Source organism: Phyllobates terribilis, unplaced genomic scaffold (genome assembly GCF_046119375.1).
Source record: "Phyllobates terribilis strain yellow unplaced genomic scaffold, ASM4611937v1 Scaffold_2__4_contigs__length_985480577, whole genome shotgun sequence".
Taxonomy (NCBI): domain Eukaryota; kingdom Metazoa; phylum Chordata; class Amphibia; order Anura; family Dendrobatidae; genus Phyllobates; species Phyllobates terribilis.
In genome coordinates this window covers 331,722,584-331,735,768 of record NW_027362762.1, presented here as the reverse complement: position 1 = coordinate 331,735,768, position 13,185 = coordinate 331,722,584, and the positions used below count along the sequence as shown (strand labels likewise).

The 13,185-nt window shown below is 46.2% G+C and overlaps 1 protein-coding gene across 5 annotated transcripts in view; it reads right to left on the bottom strand.

Annotated features, from left to right (window-relative positions):
* The window catches only part of OCA2 (OCA2 melanosomal transmembrane protein), a 677,082-nt gene that overhangs the window by 553,790 nt on the left and 110,107 nt on the right, over positions 1-13,185 (bottom strand). The window lies entirely within an intron of this gene.

Here is a 13,185-nt window from a genome sequence, read left to right as displayed (position 1 = left end):
AGCCTAAAGGGATTGTCCGGCCCAAACCGATAAGTCAGCAGTCACACTGTGTGACTGCAGACTTAGTAATTCCCCCCAGTGCACGCACTGTGCGCTGCTGAGATTCAGACCCAGGTATGTATGAGTTATACATACTCCCGGCCAGTGGAAATGACGGCTTCGCTCCATGCAAGTGGCCGGGAGTATGTATAACTCATACATATCCTCCGGTGCTGACTCATAAACCGGCGAATCCCCACAGTGCACAGTGCGTGCGCTGGGAGGATTCATAAGTCTGCAGTCACACCGAGTGACTGCAGACTTATCGGTTTGGTCCGGACAACCCCTTTAAGGCTGTGTGCCCCAATGAATTTTTGGTGAGTTTTTGACGCTGCCAATTTTTGCTCTCAAAAACGCAGTGTCTTACAGTTCCAGCAAAGTGGATGGGATTTATAGAAATCTCCTGTTCGCTGTGCTTCTTTTTTATTCCGCGTTATCTGACCTTCGGTGCATGGCATTCGGTGCACTCTGCAACATGGCGTTTTCTCTTGCAAGCTGAGTTTTATGTGTGGACTTTCCCCATAGAGTTGAAAAAGATGCCGAAAATCCGCAGGTAGAAAACGCACATATATTTTTAGTGCATTTTCATTGCGGAAACGCATTTAAAACACATATAATGAATATCTATATATCTATATCTATATATCTCTCTCTATCAACAAGGTTTTGTCAAAGCCAAAAACCATGAAGTATCAGAAACAAAGCAGCTTTGTTTAAAACATGACATACCAACAAGAGACAAACCACAGCGATAAAAACCCAATGAAAAAAAAGCAAGAAACCTAATTTACTTAGTAGGTGCAGAAAATCTCCAACACTAAAATGTCATTGTGGGAATTTAGTCTAAAAAGAAACATATTGGGCATGAGATTCATATAAATACCACACACTATGCTGGAATTGTAATACACTGCATTTCTTTGCACAGCTGAAACACTCAGCAACAAAAAATGCACCAAATAATTGTGTGAATTTAGCCCAAGAGCTTATGCAGACAAACATATAAATCAGATATATGCTGTCCAATTTTTGATCGGATAGCACACTGACCAGGTATTTAGTAGGGCTAATCAGATGAACAATTTTTCTCTTGGTCAAACGGTCCATGAGAAAGTGAATTGCAGCATTCACTATTCTCTTCTGAATCTTGGATGAGTCTCACCCATTCAAGTCTAGAGGTGCTTAAAAAAAAATTGGATCCCACATGGAACATCCAAATGGAGCGCAGTTTTTATGAATACATTTCTTTTATAAACCAAGAAAATTGTGTTCATGTATCATGTAAATTTTTTTAAGGTAGATGTTAGAAAATGGGCTGCACATGCATGTCACATGGACGTAATAACAGACACATAGAGGGCACACGGATCAAAATTGTATGAGACTCGTCCGAGTTTTCTAGATGAAACGCGAATGATTTTTAAAAAGCTCGTGTGCAGCCAGCATTATAGAGATACTTCGATGAACTCAAAAATAAATATCTTGAAACATTTGCATACACTTGTAAGGAGATAGACATGCTATCCACCAGGGATGGACTGGGAATGAATGAAATTCAGCCCTGGCATTTGAAAGCACACAGACGCATGCTGTCCCCGCCCTTTACCAAATGGGATTATCTATTACGAATATTACCCTGCCTAGAGGAAGTCAACATGTAGTACAAGACCAATATTTCTAATATACTATATAAGATTGAATAATAGTATGATGGTCTGTCCAACAACAGCTAATTAGAAGGGGGAGACAGTGTTAATAGCTGGGACTAGCCCAGAGTGTGAGGGCTAAAGTGAAGGGACAGACAGTTCGGACCTAGTTTGCTGCTAGAGCAGACCTAAGGTCTGACCAATCAGCAAAGCCATGTGACGTGGGGGTCCTTAACATGAGTGGAGACCGAGTCAGAGGATAATCTGATCCTGAGTAGAGAGAGAAGTGATCCAGCCCATAGTCTGGAAGAACTCATTTACACATAGAAAAAACAAGGATTTCTCTGGAATAAGACATCGGATTGCAGATATGAAGGTATCATTTTATTCATTTTCCTATGACCTACATGTCCATATAGATGGTTTAGGAGGATTGGTCCTACTGGTAGATTCTCTTTAAGGTAGGGTTTATTCACTGGTCAAGTCAATTTTGGAAAACCAATGCAAAACCTGTGACATTACCGCCACTGACACACAAATAAAAAATGCACAAAGATCCTATTAGGCTGGGCCTCTAGCAGGACCTAATTGATTGGTATGTTAATAACAACCCATTGACATCTAAGCAAAATGATAGGAGCCCCCTCAATGCGACAAACATCTTAAATGCAACATTTGTCATTGACCACAGCCTCTAACATCTAGAATCTGAATTATTTCTGATCTTGCTGTCAGAATAAATGTCAAATGTATAATTAGTATCTTTTTTTTTTTTTGTCTGGAATATAATTTGTGGTATTTGGTGATTTAAGAGCTTTTTAAGGGATAAAAATTGCCCTGCCAGATCTTTATTTGACATCTATAGCAAGTTTCTGAAAAGGGGTTTTATGTTTGGCATTTTTGTGGAATTTTTGGAGCTTGTGACTGTTTGGCTTTTATTGCTTTGTTTATTTATTAATTCTTTTTCCAAAGCACAACATGCTCTTGGAATGCACTATTGGGTATTTTTCACATGTCTGTCTTTATATGACTTGAAATATGTAAAAAGACTACAAAGAGACCCTTGAAAGGAGTCTGTAAAGAGAAAAAAGTCTGTGCAGAGCACTGTAAAGTATGAGACATGACACAAAGGCTGGAAAGTTTCAAGTGGAAGAAAAGTTATTTAATACAGTGCATTGTGAAAGTATTTGGCCCCCTTGAACTTTTCTACCTTTTGCCACATTTTGCCTTTTGGCTTCAAACATAAAGATATAAAATTCTAATTTTTTGGGGAAGAATCAACAAGTGGGACACAATAGTGAAGTGGAACAAAATTTATTGGATATTTTAAATTTTTTTTTAACAAACTAAAAACTGAGAAGTAGAGCGTGCAATATTATTCGGCCCCCTTGAGTTAATACTTTGTAGTGCCACTCTTTGCTGCGATTACAGCTGCAAGTCGCTTGGGGCATGTCTCTATCATTGTCTTGTTGAAAGATAAATCTCCGTCCCAGTCTCAGGTCTTTTGCAGATTCCAACAGGTTTTCTTCCAGAATGGTCCTGTATTTGACTCCATCTTCCCATCAATTTTAACCATCTTCCCTGTAGCTGCTGAACAAAAGCAGGCCCAAACCATGATGCTGCCACCACCATGTTTGATAGTGGGGATGGTGTTTTGAGGGTGATGAGCTGTTGCTTTTACGCCAAACATATCGTTTTGCATTGCGGCCAAAAAGTTTGATTTTTGGTTTCATCTGACCAGAACACCTTATTCCACATGTTTGGTGTGGCTTGTGGCAAACTTCATATGAGACTTTTTATGGATATCTTTGAGAAATGGCTTTCTTCTTGCCACTCTTCCATAAAGGCCAGATTTGTGCAGTGTACAACTGATTGTTGTCCTATGGACAGACTCTCCGACCTCAGCTGTAGATCTCTGCAGTTCATCCAGAGTGATCATGAGCCTTTTGGCTGCATCTCTGATAAGTCTTCTCCTTGTTCGAGATGAAAGTCTAGAGGGACGGCCGGGTCTTGGTAGATTTGCAGTGGTCTGATACGCCTTCCATTTCAATATGATCGCATGCACAGTGCTCCTTGATGTTTAAAACTTGGGAAATCTTTTTGTGTCCAAATCCAGCTTTAAACTTCGCCACACCAGTATCTCGGACCGGCCTGGTGTGTTCCTTGGTCTTCATGATGATCTCTGCACTTGAAACCGAACCCTGAGACTATCACAGAGCAGGTGCATTTATACGGAGACTTGATTACACACAGGTAGATTCTATTTATCATTACCAGTCATTTAGGACAAAATTGGATCATTCAGAGATCCTCACTGAACTTCTGGAGTGAGTTTGCTGCACTGAAAGGGGCCGAATAATATTGCACGCCCCACTTTTAAGTTTTTAATTTTTTAAAGTTTAAAATATCTAATAAATTTCGTTCCATTTCATGATTTTGTCCCACTTGTTGATTCTTCCCCAAAAAGTTAGAATTTTATCTTTGTTTGAATCCAGAAATGTGGCAAAAGGTAGAAAAGTTCAAGGGGGCCAAATACTTTCACAATGCACTGTATCTAGTCATGAGCGAGCGCTAAAATGCTCGGCTACTCATTGCTCTGGACGAGCAAACTGGAATACACGGGTGCTCGACCTGAGCAACGAGCCCAATGTAAGTCTATGGAATACTTGAGCATTTTTCAGGCGGCTACCCCCGGCGGTCTGCAGAGGGCCTAAAAATTTCCCAAATCGATGGGAACAGTGCTCAAATGACAAGGGAACAACATGGGGAAGACCCCTGAAGCATTTCTGACTCCCAGATCACGGCTGTCAACATTGTCAGAGTATTATGCCACTTTTACGGACTCACAATAAAACAAACTAAAACAAATCCAAAATGGATTTTCCTGGGAAATATATTAAGGAACATCCTTTCCAGGGTAATGACTTGTATATAAGGCAAAATAAATAACCAAAACCAAAAATACTCCTCCACACCTTGGGCTATGTTCACACGTAGCGTTTTTGATGCGTTTTTGCAACTTTGCATTGCTTTCAACCAAGAAAAATGCATGCACTGGGAAATGTAATTTTAACATTTTACAACCTTATCTGGCCATGTGGTGTGTGACACATCATCAGACACGTACATACAGTGCTGAAAAGACATAGGAACAGCATGGGGAAGACCTCTGGAAGCATCTCTGACTCCCAGGTCACTACCTAAAAGTGTGCCCATCATAAGTGATCCTTGACACATGCGAAGATGCCTCCCGCCATGCACCTGTCGTTGCAGACTTGCAACAATCACCATCCACATCCTTGTCCCAATGCAGCGTTCAGTTGTCCCTACCCCATTCCTTGGAATGCAAGCGCAAGTATGCAGCCAGCCACCCACCCTCCCACAGGCTGCTATACTATACTGCCAAATTTTTGACAGCTGCTTGCACTTGAAATGTGGCCTTTTAGGCTCGTGGAGGCGGAAGCTGTCCACAATCTTATGGTGGCAGAGACCGGGTAACCATACTCGGTCCCCAGTCACCACTATTTCTCCCGGTATAGTCTCCGCCTTCCACAAGCACGGTTCCCACAACATTAACTGTGCCCACCCCAGTTCACTTACTGGGAAGGACCGCCTAACCACAAACACGTGGTCAAGTGAATGTAGCCCTGGACGGTACGAAGCCAGTCCACAGCTTTTTTTTTGCTGAGCTGTATTTCACCACAGTCATATTCTTTAGCTTGGCGAAAGGACTTGGGAAACCATATCTATTCCAGCTGTCATTTCTCCCAGGAATTCCTCTAAAGCTGCTTTCACTTGAAATGTGGCCTTTTAGGCTCATGGAGGCGGAAGCTTTTCACAGCCTCATGACGCGTGTCCATACTCAGTCCCCAGCCGCCACTATTTCTCCCGGTGTTGTCTCCGCTAGTGTTGAGCCACCCCCGTAGTGTTCGAGTTCGGTTCGGTTCGTCGAACACCCGTGTGTTCGCCAAACTGTTCGTCGAACTGTTCGTCGAACACCTTCGAACACCGTTAAAACCAATGGCAGGCAAACAAAAACACATAGAAACACATAGAAAACACCTTCAAAGGTGTCCAAAAGCTGACAAACTGCTCAGAAGACACAACTAACACATGGAAAAGTGACAAGTACATATAGTCATGCGAAAAGAAAAGAGGTGGAGGAGTAAAAGGAGGGGGAGACACAGATATAGGCATGTCATGCCCTTCTAAAATCCAAAAAGTGAGAAGCCGACACGTTCAGTCCGCTCCTGCCCGTGCCACCTCCGCGTCGCCGGGTTTGTGCCAGAGCCGCGGTGAACCCTGACGGCCAGCCCCCCTCTCCCAATACTGGTGCCTGTCCGCTGGTGGGTCGAGCGAGCCCCCCTGTGGTGGAGGCAGCTCTAAGCTTTTTAATTTAAATTGTCTCTCTAATTTGAATGAATACACTTTAAATCCATTTACAAGGATCTATTGGAGGGCAAGTCTCATGCCAGCAGCCGCGTAATTCCAGCTCCAGTAGCGTCCACTAAAGCTGCTGCAGTTAAAAAGCTTTTATAAGGATCGAGCTCGGCTGTCCACCGCAAGGCATCCTACTGGCAGTCCCAGCCCCTATGCCTTGGGGTGCCTCCTGATGCTCTTCACTGAGTATCCCGTGGTCCCGAAGCATTTCCTTTGAAAAATTAAGTGTCCAAACTACAGGTGGTGTAGCTTGCTTAACAGCCGGGATAATCCGCTGACTAGCAGACACTGCTACTAGGCACAAAGTATTTCCTGGGCTAGATGCAGTTAAAAATTTGTAATTAGATACTCTCGTTGGATGCTGAGAAAGCAATCCATAGAGTCTCCTGGCACGCCATATATGATTCTCTTAAAAAGCTTGGGGTAGGGGTCTAGGGGACCCTTTTATAGCCAAAATCACGGCCCTGTATCGCAATACGTCACCTAGGCTGAAGATAAATGGAACTGTAGCACCCTGAGGGCTCGGTTGCTACAGAGGTATTGCACCTCACCCAGAGGTGTGATATCTCACTCTCAGGTAAGGATGTAGTGTGGATCAGGACCCGACACCTGCAGGCATTACACCACATTGCCGTGGGGCAGGGCGATCAATATGCCCCTGAGATGGGCACGACAGTCCCTGTCCCTGGCTGGAGTGGGGGGAGGGAACACTGAGGAAGGGGAACCCTGTAGTGCAGGAGCAGGGAGGAAGCAGTTCCTGGGTGCATTGAGAAGGGAGTATAAAAGGTGGGCACCATCTTAGTTCAGTGCAGAGAAATCTGAGCAGAAGTGGCAGGGAGCAGGGGCTCTGCATGAGCTCTGCTCTGGAGGCGGGCCTAGTAACAGAGGCCCAGGCCTGGAAGAGGGAGAAGGAAGGAAGAGGAGCGGAGAAGGCTCCAGGAACGAGGAACGAAGGGATCCCAGGGGTGCGGACGGGCGAGTCGCCACCGCACGCCCGAATCCACCTGTGTGGAGGGGTCAGGCCAAAGGGGGAGACCGGTCCCCGAAACTAGTGGAGGCAGGAAACGACCCTCAGCTAGAAACAGGAGGCTGTGACATTTTATGTGGCGCAGCCCCTCGCTACACCCGCTAGGAAGGCACCACATAGGGTCAGGGAAACTGGCGCCAAGTTTACCAAGAGGAGGCCCGAGGCAGCCGGACAGAAGGGTTGGTAAGAAAGGCCAGACAAAGGACACACAAAGGGGGTCCTGTGAAGCGCTCCAAAGTTATCTGGGAGTTGTCTGAGCCCCTCACCTGGTGAGCACAGTACGACGTGGGCAGCCGTTACCTGCAGACGTGGTCTGGATAATAAGAACTGTGAGTAAAGGCCCTGGACTGCATCACTGACTCCGTGTCATTACTGCTGCTGCCCTGCACCATCACCCCCATCCTCCGCATACACTGCCCTGAGGCTATACTCCTCCCGTGGGGAGTTATGCTATGCTCTGCTGCACCCACAACACCAGCCTCAGCGGTCTGCCCTGGAGCGGCGGTTCACTCTGACCGCAATCCACGGGTGGCGTAGTCGGACATTTAAACATCAAAACCACATAAATAGTTCTGCCACTGGTTTGACCGCCCTGACCCACGGAACCGGGTCGCCGCCACGGAGACTACAACCACCAGCATCCACCAAAAAGGGTCCGGCTCCGGGTGTCCCAAGGCCCAGGGGGCGCGTCAAAACATTTTCATCACCTTTCACAATCACCAATGGGACAAGGCAGGGATGTTCTCTGTCCCCTCTCTTATACATCCTAGTGACAGAGCACCTGCTCTCATCAATTCGCCATAACCCCAATATTAGGTGGATTGAGGTGGGAGGCACCGAGTACAAGTGCTCTCTATTTGCTGATGATGTCCTAGTATATATCACTCAATCACATATATCCATCCATGCTGTTATGGCTGAAATAGATCACTTTGTTACATGGTCAAATTTTAAAATCAATGCAGCGAAGTCTGAGGCCCTCGATGTCTCCCTCCCCAAATCCATATAGGATTCCATCCAGTCCAACTTTCCCTTTGCCTGGCCCTCACAGGGTATCAAATACTTAGGAATTCCTATTCATAGAGACCTCTCCCATCTATGTTATCTTAATTTTGGGCCCTTTATTGAACAACTCCATACAGACCACGGTTGGCAAGTTAGAACTGTAAGATTCACTACGTGAACCACTGGTGTTTTGTGGAAAAGCACATGTACACTGTGTTCCAAATTATTATGCAAAAAGTGTTTAGGAGTGATAAGGGAAGAATTTGTTTGTTTGTCAGTTAAGCTCATTGATGGTGATGTGTGTCAGGGCTCTTTATATCACTGTAAGCAATTGCAGACACCTGTGCTAATTAGTTTGGCAGGTGTGTCCAATGAAAGGCAAGACTACTTAAGAAGGCTGTCTCACATTATTAAGCAGCCTACATTTACTGCCAAAATGGGAAAGAAAAAGGATGTGTCGGCTGCTGAGAAGCAACAAATTGTGGAGTGTTTAGGTCAAGGCATGACTACAATCAACATTGTGCGATGATCAGGATGAAGTGTCTTGGCAATCAAGAAGTATGTAGCTGATTCACAGTACACACGTGTGCGTGCTGATAAGGGCAAATTGAGGACTCTTTCCTACAGGCAATTACGTCAGGTTAAAAGAGCAGCGGCAAAAAAGCCTTGTCATAGCAGCAGACAAGTTTTTGAAGCTGCTGGTGCCTCCAACGTCCCCCGAACAACAAGATGCAGGGTCCTTCAGAGGTTTGCAGCTGTGCATACGCCATCCTGTCGACCTCCTCTATCCACTTCACACAAGCAGAAACGGCTCCAGTGGGCCAAACATTACATGAAGACTGATTTCAAAACTGTTTTGTTCACGGATGAGTGCCGTGCAGCGCTCGATGGTCCAGATGGATGGAGTGGAGGATGGCTGGTTGATTGACACCCCACGCAAACACGGCTACAGCGCCAACAAGGAGGAGGTGGAGTAAAGTTTTGGGCTGGAATCATGGGGAGAGAGATTGTCGGCCCCTTTAGGATCCCTGAAGGCGCTAAAGATGAACTCCATAATGTATGTGGATTTTCTCAAACAGCACTTCCTGCCATGGTTCAAGAAGAAGAACTGTGTATTTCACAGCAAGATCATTTTTTTGCATGATAATGCACCATCTCATGCTGCACATAAAACATCTGCATCTCTGGCTAATATGGGCATAAAAGGGGACAAACTTATGGTGTGACCCCCATGCTCCCCTGACCTCTACCCCATTCAGAACCTTTGGAGCATCATTAAAAGGAGTGTCTATGATGGCGGGAGGCAGTTCACATCTAAGCAACAGCTCTGGGAGGGTATTCTGTCCTCATGCAAAACAATTGAAGCAGAAACCATCCAAAACCTGACAAATTCAATGGACGAGAGAGTTCAGAAGCTCCTTTCGAACAAGGGGTCCTATGTGAAAATGTAACATCACCTAGAATAAAGTTTTGAGTTGAAAACTGTTAGATTTCAGTTTCTAACAACCTGCTAATGCTTATAATTTCAAAAATGACAATTTTTTGGTCTTTATTAAAATGAAAAGGTTGATTGAAAAGTTTGGGGGATCTAAGAGTGTGGCAACCCAGTAGTCATGATTACTTCGAATTCTGACAATATGAGGGTCATGCTGCAGGTAGTGCAGCAAGAAGGCACTTATGTGTCTTGCGCATCTCGGAGCCCCAAAATTATTTTCCGGGCTAGATGCAGCTAAAAATTATTATTAATTTTAAATCTGGTGAAGCTTTAGTATAGATGGCCTAATAGGATCAGTGCTGCACACTGCTACAAAGCCCAAATTATTTTCCAGTCAAGATACAGATAAACATGATTAGTAATTTTAAATCTGGTGGAGCTTATTATAGATGGCCTAATAGAATCAGTGCTGCACACTGCTACAAAGCCCAAATTATTTTCCAGCCAAGATACAGATAAACATGATTAGTAATTTGAAAGCTTAAAACGGTTGGTAGGGTGATTTTAACCAATCATCAAGCTTTTACTCTCCCCAGGATGACACAGGGGTAGAAAAGTCGTTTCGGATCCATGATTTGTTCATCTTTATGAACGTGAGTCTGTCTACATTATCAGTGGAGAGCCGCGTGCGCTTATCTGTCAGCACACCACCAGCAGCGCTGAACACACGTTCAGACAGAACGCTGGCTGCGGGGCATGACAAGATCTCCAAGGCGTAAGTGGCTAGCTCCGGCCATTTATCCAGATTGGAAGCCCAAAAAGAGCAAGGGTCCAGTGACACAGTCATGGCTTCAATGTTTACTTGGAGATACTCCTGTACCATCGTCTCTAGGCGTTGACTATGTGTCAGACTTCTTGTCTCCTGTGGCCTTGCAAAGGATGGGCTAAAAAAGTGGTGAAATGATTCCGCAAAATTGATGTTACCAGCAGATACTGTGGTTCTGTTACGGTTTGAGTGCTGAACACTTGACAGTCCCACCGTTGGCAAGTTGGAACTGTGAGATTCACTACGTGCACCACTGGTATTTTGTGGAAAAGCACATGTAAGATTCTGCAACAGTCTCTGCTGATACTCCTGCATGCGTGCATCCCTTTCTATGGCAGGAATAATTTCTGCAAATTTACTTTTATACCGGGGATCTAACAGTGTGGCAACCCAGTAGTCAGGATTATTTCTAATTCTCACAATTCGAGGGTCATGTTGCAGGTAGTGCAGCAAGAAGGCACTCATGTGTGTTGCGCATCCAGGAACACCAAGTCCCTGTTGTGTTGGTGGCGAGGTAACAATCATGCTTCCTTCCTCTGTCCTCTCCCCCCAACCTCGCACAACAGAAATGTGATCAAGGTCTCCCTCATCTGATGAGTCTTCCATCAGTTCGTCCTCCACTTCTTCCTGGGCTCCTGCACCTTCCTCACTAGTTTGGCTGCTACCATGCGCCCTGGTAAAACCATCTCCCCCACCCTCACATGCCTGCCGCCTTGGTGCTGCCGACCGTCTGGACCTTGCAGATGTTAGCCCTTCCGCATACAACTCCTCCTCCTCTACTTCCTCCACCTCCTCTTGTGCCACCACCTGACTCCGAATTCTGTTTAACATGTGCTCCAGCATGTAAATCACCGGAATAGTCATGCTGATAATGGCATCGTCAGCACTAAACATCTTCGTCGCCATTTCAAAACTGTGCAGAAGGGTGCATAGGTCCCTGATCTGAGACCACTCCTCCAGCGTGATTTGCCCCACCTCTGGATCTCGTTGGCCCAGGCTATACGTCAGAACGTATTGCACCAGGGCTTGTCGGTGCTGCCACAGTCGCTGCAACATGTGCAGAGTTGAATTCCACCGGGTAGGCACATCGCATTTTAGCCGGTGAAGTGGCAGGCCCAACGACTTCTGTAGAGATGTAAGTCGCTGAGCTGCGGTATGCGAACGGCGGAAGTGAGCACACAGCGACCGTGCCCTCTGCAGAAGGCCATCTAGTCTGGGATAGTGGGCTAAAAATTGCTGGACAACCAGGTTCAACACGTGAGCCATACAAGGCACGTGTGTGACATTGCCCCGGCGAAGGGCCGCACCCAGGTTTGCAGCATTGTCGCACACGGTCTTCCCTGGTTTCAGGTCCAGTGGAGACAACCATTCATGAAATTGGTTCTCCAGAGCTGACCACAACTCCTCAGCTGTGTGACTCACATTTCCCAGACATTTCAATGTAAAAACCGCCTGATGACGTTGAGCCCTACTGCCAGCATAGTAAGGAGGTGTGCAGGTTCCCTTCTGCGCAGTTACAAAGCTTGTGGCATGACCAGACAGGCTTTGGGTGCAGGTGGAAGACCGAGAGGAGGTTGAGGAGGCAGAAGCAGTGGAGGAACTTTGACATAAAGAGGATTGACGCACAACTCGTGGGGACGGCAAGACTTGGACAGCAGCCCCTTGTCCTGCTGTCACCATAGTTACCCAGTGCCCAGTCAGCGACATGTAACGCCCCTGTCCATGCCTACTCGTCCAAGTGTCTGTGGTGAAATGCACCCTGTCACACACAGAGTTTCTCAAAGAAGCGGTGATGTTGTGTGCGACATGCTGGTGGAGCGCAGGCACACCTTTCTTTGAGAAGTAGTGCCGACTGGGCATCTGGTACTGGGGCACTGCGACGGACATAAGGTCTCGAAAATCCTCTGTGTCCACCAGGCGGAAAGGCAGCATTTCTGTAGCCAAGAGCTTGCAGATGGTGAAATTCAACCTCTTAGCTTTCTCATGGCTAGGAGGAAATGGTCTTTTACTTGTCCACATCTGAGGGACCGAGGGCTGGCTATTGTGCTTAGACGGGGTTGATAAGGGTGTCCCCGGCAAACTGCCGGTCTGTGAGGAAGATGCAGGCGGACATGTTAGGTTGCCTTGATCCAAAGGTGGTGCTATCGATGTCGGACAGCGCTCAACACCAGCTGGTGTTACCACCTCCAAAGAAAATGATGACCTGCCAATCACGCTGGCTGTTGCAGGTAAAGAGGTGGCAGGTCTGCGTCCTAAAACAGGTGTGACTGCTGTCCCCCCAGTCACAGAGGATGAAGAGGCCGCGGATGCACAAGATATGGCAGACGGTGGTTGGCCCGGCCAGCTAGGCCGCATTGTAGCACACTGAGCTTCCCACTGCAACTTATGCTTCATGTCCATGTGCCGGTTCATGCATGAAGTACTCAAACTATATATTTTTTGCCCTCTACTTAGCTTTTGCTGACAAATGTTACAGATAACACGAGTTGGGTCATCTTTATCGATCTGAAAAAATGCCCAGGCTATGCAAGGCTTAGCACCCATGCGACCTGAAGAGCCACCACGACTTGTGGTGAGAGGCAGAGTTGTGTTTGAGGATGCAGTTGTTGACGTGCTTCCAGTACTACGTCTCTGTCCAGGAAGGCGCAACCTGACCTCGTCGTCACTAGCATCTTCCTCCACCTCCTCTGCTGACCTCATCTCTTGGCTGACTGTGGGTTGACAGTAAGTGGGATCTCCAACCTCATCATCATCACCCTGTGCGTTA